Source organism: Pleurodeles waltl, chromosome 3_1 (assembly GCF_031143425.1).
Source record: "Pleurodeles waltl isolate 20211129_DDA chromosome 3_1, aPleWal1.hap1.20221129, whole genome shotgun sequence".
Lineage (NCBI taxonomy): Eukaryota > Metazoa > Chordata > Amphibia > Caudata > Salamandridae > Pleurodeles > Pleurodeles waltl.
The window spans coordinates 1,301,636,828-1,301,644,659 of NC_090440.1; the positions used below are offsets into that span (position 1 = coordinate 1,301,636,828).

The following is a 7,832-nucleotide window of genomic DNA, read 5'->3' on the forward strand; positions in this document are numbered from 1 at the left end:
TGTGATAAAGTCCAGAAGAAAGTAGGCACTGCTGGCCTCTGGCTTAAGGCCTACTCAGACTCTCAGCTCTTTAACACCCATTGTGCTGCATGAATAGATTGAAGCAGTACATCTGGGAACGCCCTAAACAATTAACTTCTATTCAAGCTGAGCTGTAAAAAGGGCAGAGATCCGGTGTCAGCTCAACATACAGTGATTCTGGGCAAATCACTGTCTCCTGCTCTTTAACTAAAAAATTAAAATCGGACCTTGTGTAAAGTAATTATGGAGCTCGTGTAAACTACTCCAATCATGCCCTCGAACAGAGATCGCGCTGCAAACACCTAGAAGAAACGAAATGCTTTGTAGGTCTCCACGCACTTCCGGTATTGCCGGAAGCTACGTCACTCAACTGTGCAGTTTTGAAAAACCGATGGCGAGGAAGCTGGCGAGGTCTAAGAAAAAGGGGATTATGGCGTTTTCCTGGTCTGTGTGGTTACTTAGCTTCGAGACTTTCCTGCCTAGGAGACAGATTTATTCAGCAGCTAGTCATTGGAATGCTGGCACCAGGTAGCAGATAAGGACTGGGCATTTCTTCCTCGCAGTTTGGAGGTTCGTATCACACCATTCAAATATGCTTATTAAGAAAAAAAATTCGTTTGTGTGTTTTGAAGCAAAAGCTATCTCTGCTTTCTGAAATGTCCTGTAAAGATTTATGTTCGTCTCGATTGTGTGATTCTTGTTGCTCAGTTTATTTGCAGTGACTTTGTGGGCTTGGATATTAAATAGCTGACTTAGTAAAATGCACTGGGGAAATAAAAAAAACATTGTATAAATAATCGTTTTTTCTCGTTTTAGTTTGCTTTTTTTAAAACGCATTTCTCTACTTTATTTTTTTGGTGTGCTTCAGGGAAGGTATTTTAATGGTGATTGGGGAGAGAATTATGTGGAGTTTTGGTCAGAGCTGCCGACTCGAACCTGAACCAGGTTCGAGTCCTATCGCTGGCTCAGCATCCTGTGATTTTGGGTAAATCACATAATCTTCCCATGCCTAAAATAGAAATGAATGTGACCTTGTGGATTGTAACTGGTGCTCATGTAAACCACTCCAATTCTTTCTGGTCGAGTTTGTTCTATGTGAAACTGTCTAAAAATATTTGTAGCTAAATGGACAGTTACCATGTTTTATCTGCTGCCATAATTCTTGGCCTCTTTTTTTTTCTCCAAAATATACTGTAAACCATTTCACTCATCATTATGCAAGAAATATTAAATATAAAGGTTCCAATTTCATCTAGAATGGGTAGGTGAAAGTCTGAATTAAATATGGCAGAGTACAAACCCTAATTTGATTGTTTCATAAGGCTCTTTGCAGCAGGCACATTAACCTACTGTGTTCATATTGTTAGAGTTTCTAATACTATTTGACATTAAATCTGTATGCAATACTGCAATGGAGAGCATTTTGGTCCAGCTGCAATGGCAAGTAACATTTAAAAAAAATCCACAGTTTCCCCATTAAGGTAATCCAAGGGAAACCCTGGCAATGGTGGAGGATTGAAAGGAAATGTGCCCCAACTGAGAATGGCTACAGTGTATATTTAGATTGGGTTCTCTGCAGCGAGACCCACTCACAGTCCGAAACGATCCTTACATCCTCATTCCATTCAGTGCAATAAAGCCAGAGGCCCTCGCATCCTCTTCACCCTCAAACCAGATGATACTGACCTAGCTTCCCTATTAGAACTTCTCCCAGCACCACAGCAAACATATGCCTAGGCCTTACCAACATTTCCATAACACTTGGGGAATTTGCAAATTTCAATTTATGCAGAATAATGTGAATTTCACAGTGCTAAAGTGTGAGCAATTCTGTTCTGTATGAGGCTGGTTCAAGCAGAAAATACATTGCAGGAGATATTTTCTCCACAAACCTGTCCCCTTGTGTGCCTGTATCTCATAAGACTTTGATTCATGAGGTATGTCCTGTTGTTCAACCTTTGCATAAGTGGAAGTAAAATTTTACTTCACATACTTTTGTTCTCTAGACCCCGTTCATGTTTGGACAAGGGGGGTGCAACCATTACGAGCCACTCACCAGGGGATCCAGCTGCTCAGCCCCTACCTGAAAAGACTTCCTCAAATTTCTCTCAAAAACAGCTCCAAATACACCTTGGAAGAAGGGCATAGCTGAAAAGCTTGGGCCCATCCACAAAAACCCTGGCCAGGCTCCCCTCCCTCCAACACTGCATCCCAAAAGAAACATCCATCTGACCCACTGTTTTCACTGTTCTTCTCTCTCCCATTTCCTATCCCATCTCCAACTATATCCTCTGCCACCAGCTCTGTCTTTGGTTTTACCCTAAGCTTAGATAATATATAGAGGCACAACTAAATAAATATTCAAGGCCAAAGAAACCTAACAGAACCATCCAGACTCCCTGGCTGCCTCTATCTCTCAAACACTACTTAGTCTTTAACCCTGTCTTTTCTTCTGGTAACTTTTGAAGGTGGTGGGGTTGAAGGGTAGAGATAGTAAGGCTTCTAGATAGAAACGTCTGATACCAAATATTGAGTTTAAATGGATGAATCAATAAAATATTTGTGGATGGTGATTCCTACCGTCCCTCAGCTGCAAGCATTCTTATTTACTTCATTCTTCCTGATGCTCCTATCAGAAAATGTTGGCAAACGTTTACACAGGAGTGGAGTCACTCATGCTTTTGTATCCACACCTACATTTTTCACATAACAAGGACTCTCACCTCTGCAACATCCAGTTGCCCATGCACACCGATGGCCAAATGCTCATGCTCTCTCATTCTTGCTGCTTCCCATGATCTTCTGTTTGAAACCCTCCCCTAGGCTGTGTCATTCACTCCCAGTTGCCTCCGCCTGCAGTCTGCCCAAAGGACTCCCGTCCACTTCTCCCAGGAGTACTGACCGAGGATCTGGAGCTGTTTATGTGAGGGAGAAGGAAAGCAGCCTGGAGCACCATCTGGCGTCTTGACAGCAGTAGAGGGTAAGTTAGAAAAACATTTGATGTTCTGTGAGTGCATGAGTGGGAAGGGTTCCGCCTATTGCCCACACTGGTGACATGCTGACCCTCACATAACAGCAGTATTCCTTGGCAACTAGGCATCCACTGCATGATACCCAATCTTTGCATATGCAGACAGAACTGTGCTTTGACAAACGTTCTAGATTCCCTGCAAAAAGAAATTCGCATTGGAGAGCATTTTTGACATGGCTACTGTGTATTTCTGGCACTAATTCACCAGTTTTTTTCACTATTACACATGGTGCTTATAAATGTCAAATAGCCATCTAGAAATGAAACCTTTTTTTCAAAGCATGTATATATGATGTCATGTATAATAATGCTTCCTATTGTTATCTTCAGGTTGAGATGCAGCAGCTGGTGAAGGTTTTATTGGGATCTAATCATTTTCAAATGATTGTGTGCTGAGGCGAGTATTGGACAAGGACCAACTGAAAATTAATGCTTCATTTGGTAAGATATTTACGTTAACTTAATTACCCTTCTGATAACTAACATTCAGGTCAAAGCTGCAAATTGTTTGTGTAAAAAGGTAATGGACGTTAAACATTTGTTTTGAGTGATAAAACCTTTAGGCTTGAGTAGTCCCCTAGCAGGTCACGTTATTGCAGGAGGGTTCTTTTAATGATTTGTATTGCCTTTCCACTCCTCCAGTCACTTCTACCCTAATAGGCAAGCCATACAGGACTTAAACCAGAAATCTTGGTGACAGCACTGAGAGCACACATTGCTTCCAGCTCTACTTTGGAATTTCATCAGTGGTATAAACACTTGCTTTTAGGCCAGCAATGTAGGAAGCTGGCCTGGTGTGTGTTGAGTACCTATGACATTATCACCTTCTACCAGGTATCCCCTATTCATGAAGTGTAGTCAGTGTCTAGGAAGCCAGGCTCTCTAGAGGTAGCTGTGGATGAGCAGCCAAGGCTTATCTAGGAGACATGCAAAGCTTATGCAATACCATTTATAGTCACATAGCACTTACACACATGAAAGAACCACACAGTGTTACAAAAATAAAGGTACTTTATTTTAGTGACACAAATACTAAATAGGCAATACTACAATAGGAGGTAAGTAAACACACTATTATCTGTACAGTAGCAATCAGAAATTGCCAAAAAAAGCAATAGAAAACAGTGAAAAGCAATAGGCAATATTGAAGGCCCGGGGGGACCAAACCATATACTAGGTAAGTAAACACTATTATCTGTACAGTAGCAATCAGAAATTGCCAAAAAAAACAATAGAAAACAGTGAAAAGCAATAGGCGATATTGAAGGCCTGGGGGAACCAAACCATATACTAAGAAAGTGTGCCCTTCAAAGCATACCAGTGGCTTGGGGAGGCTACTTCTCCCAAGCCATGTAACAACTATTTCCAAAGGGAGAGGGTGTTGCCTCCCTCTCCCAAAGGAAATCCTTTGTTCTGCCTTCCTGGGCTTGAGCTGGTCAAGTCACAGGAGAGCAGAAACCGGTCTGTAGGATGGCAGCAACGCGGGCTGCCTGAAAGAACCCTGCAAGCTGTAAGGAGCAATGCTGGGGGTCCTCTAAGGAGCCCCCAGAGTGCATGGAATCATACAACCAATACTGGCAACAGTATTGGGGTATGATTCCGACATGTTTGATACCCAACATGCCCAGGTTCAGAGTTACCATTATGTAGTTGGACATAGGTAGTGATCTGTGTCCAGTACACGCGTAAAATGCCGTCCCCGCATTCACGAAGTGCAGGTAAATGGAGCTGGAGTTTGTGGGGGCACCTCTGCTCAGGCAGGGGTGCCCCTTTCACACAGGTACCTGCACCTTGCCTTCTGGGCTAGGAGGTCCTACCATAGGGGTGACTTATAGCGACCTGGTGTATTGACCTAAAGTGAAAGGGTCCATGCACCTTTTCACGCAGGCTGCAATGACAGGCCTGTAGACACATTTTACATGGAATCGCATGGGTGGCATAATACATGTGGCAGCCCATGGGGAACCCCTGGTGCCCCAATGCCTTGGGTACCTGGGTACCATATACTAGGGACTTTTATGTCAGTATGCCAAATGTGGGATGCTTGTGGTCCAAGCAACCAAATTTAAAGGGAGAGAGCACAGTCATTGGGGTCCTAGTTAGCAGAATCCCAGTGCACACAGTCAAAACATGCTGACAATAGGCAAAATGTGGGGGTAACCTTGCCAAAAAGAGGGTAACTATTTTTTTTTTCTATTCCGATGGACATGCTGCAAGCATAGTTCAATGGAGCTGCCTCCAATATTCATCTGGAGGGCACTTGCTGATTTCAACCTTTGTACATCTGTAATTTATCCTGTATGTTAGAGGGGCAATGTGTAAAGACACTATGGCCCTCATTACAACCCTGGCAGTCGGTGTTATAGCGGCGGTAATACCACCAACAGGCCGGCGGTAAAAAAAAAAATCGGGATTTGGACCATGGCGGTTACCGCCATCCAAAACCTCCGTATTATCACACCGACCGCCAGGGTCGTAACGGCCGCTAGGCTGGAGACTTCGGTCTCCAGCCTGGCGGCCATCACATTCCCACCCTCAGGATTACGATCCGGCCTACTGCCATGGTTTCTGTACCGCCACGAAAACCATGGTGGTAGGCACTATCCGTGCCAGGGAATCCGTTCCCTGGCACGGATAGGGGTCTCCCCCGCACTCCATCCCCTCCCCAGAGTCCTCCCCCCGCACATATACACACCGACACATGCACCCATATACACACATGCACACACGCATACCCACCACCACCCACGCATGCACACATACATACCCACACGCCACAACATACACCAACAGACCTTGACACACACATGCATCAACAACATACAACACACACATTCACGCATGCATCCACCACGACTCACGACCGCATGTACGCACCCCTAAACATACACATACCCCTGCCCCCCTTACACACAACACCCCCAGACCCCTCTCCAGTCAGAGAAGCCGACTTACCTGCTTGCAGGGGGTCCTACGGCTGGAGAGGGTCTGCGGCGCTGCTGGCAGCAGCAGCGTCCGCCAGCAGAACACCGCCAGGCCATATCATTGCTCACCGTGGTGGTCGGCGGTGTTCCGCCGGATTTCTGGCGGTATACCGCCGGCAGTCATAATACGCATTGCCGGCTGGTAGCCACGGCGGCGGTTGCCGTGGCGGTAGGCGGTCATTACCGCCAATCTTGTAATGAGGGCCTATGTTGTCAAACTATGGTGTCAATGTATGGCAGAGATTGAAACCACAGATTCCCTCGTCTGTTGAGGAAAAACAATAGGATTTTATATTGTTATGTTATATTAAAACTCTGGGACTGATATTCTGAATCTAACTTGCCCATTTGTTCCTACAGACCAGAAAGGGACACTTTCTTTCTTCACCTTCCATCTGAACAATGTCCTAATTTCACATGTGCTCCTTTGAAACAAGCACCATAAACAAAGCAGGGTTAAAAACATCTCTTAAGGCAGCCTTTATGCTGGAGGGGGATCCAGTGATTTATGAAAGCAGCCAGTCTAAAAGAAAACCTAAAGTAACTTGGTTGAAGAAAAGTACTAACGTATGCTTTTGTTATCTTTTTAGAATGTTATGACATCTCAGTGCAAGCTAGCTACCTCTCAACAACTGACCTACGAGAAGGAATCTTGCCATAATGATCTGCAATTGCAAAAGAGGACAAAATACTCTGAATCTGGAAGCACACAACAGAGTTGCTTGTTTTGTTGATATTTTAAAATTATTTTTGCTCACTTTTAATGTTATCTTGTACAGTGTCCTATTTCTCTTTGAGGCTTTGGCTAAATAAAAGCTAACAGTGGCAAGTCATTTCAGATTCATTTTATTTCAGCCACTACATTGTTCGGTATATTGCCACAGGCCACCATATCAAAACTTAGAGTAATGGTGTTTAGCTCAAATGAAGACAATGCACAGCGAGTAGGGGGTAATGTTATAAAGGCTGCTACTAAATGCATTTTGGCGTACTTGCTATCACCTACTTTCCTCACAAATTAATTTTATATCACTCTCCACCTTGTTTAAAGAAGAAACAAGTTTTAAAACCAAGCAGTTTTCTTTTTTACAGGGAAATAGTGTTCCTCCCAAGTATTTAATTTCAGATTTGTGTTTTTAAATTAGACTTGGTGAATTCTGGATTGGAGAAATGTGATTTTGAGAATGTACTTGCGTCACAGACTCTAAAAGGAAATTATTCGACCCTAAATCACTATTTAAACATTTAGGAGTGATCCACAAGCATCCAAAGCATTTTATGGAATCATTCAGAAGTACTCCCCATTCATAATAACCTAGAGTACTCACCCAGTGGGTACTCTTGGTTATTACGGATAGGGAGTACTTCTAAATAATTCCATGTGTTGATTAGGCGATATACCATAGTGTGTTTTCCCCACTCTCCTTGTGTATATAACTGTAATCTCTGTTCATCCTGCAGTAGTCATGAATCCCTCTAAAAGTAATCCACACTCATTATGAAGCTGTTATCAAAAAATTCTGGTGTAATCCACACTCATTCTGAAGATGTTAAGAAATCATCCATGAGTTATCCATAGTAATCCTGTCATTGCCCTGAAATCATCCTTGAATAATCCACACTCATTCTGAAGTTGTCATAAAATCATACTGGAGTAATCCACACTCATTCTGAAGATGTCAGGAAATCTTCCAGTAGTTATCCACAGTAATCGTGACATTGTCCTGAACTCATCCTGGAGTAATTCACACTCATCCTGAAGTTGTCAATTAGTATTCCTGGAGTAGTACAAGATC

At 43.3% G+C, this 7,832-nt stretch overlaps 1 long non-coding RNA gene across 1 annotated transcript; it reads left to right on the top strand.

Moving 5' to 3' along the window:
* Window positions 1-375: 375 nt before the first annotated feature.
* Window positions 376-6,870, top strand: LOC138285104 (uncharacterized). The gene is made up of 4 exons (XR_011201519.1): window positions 376-591; window positions 2,845-3,001; window positions 3,383-3,493; window positions 6,627-6,870. It is a non-coding gene; the product is annotated as an uncharacterized lncRNA (long non-coding RNA).
* The last annotated feature ends 962 nt before the right edge of the window (window positions 6,871-7,832 follow it).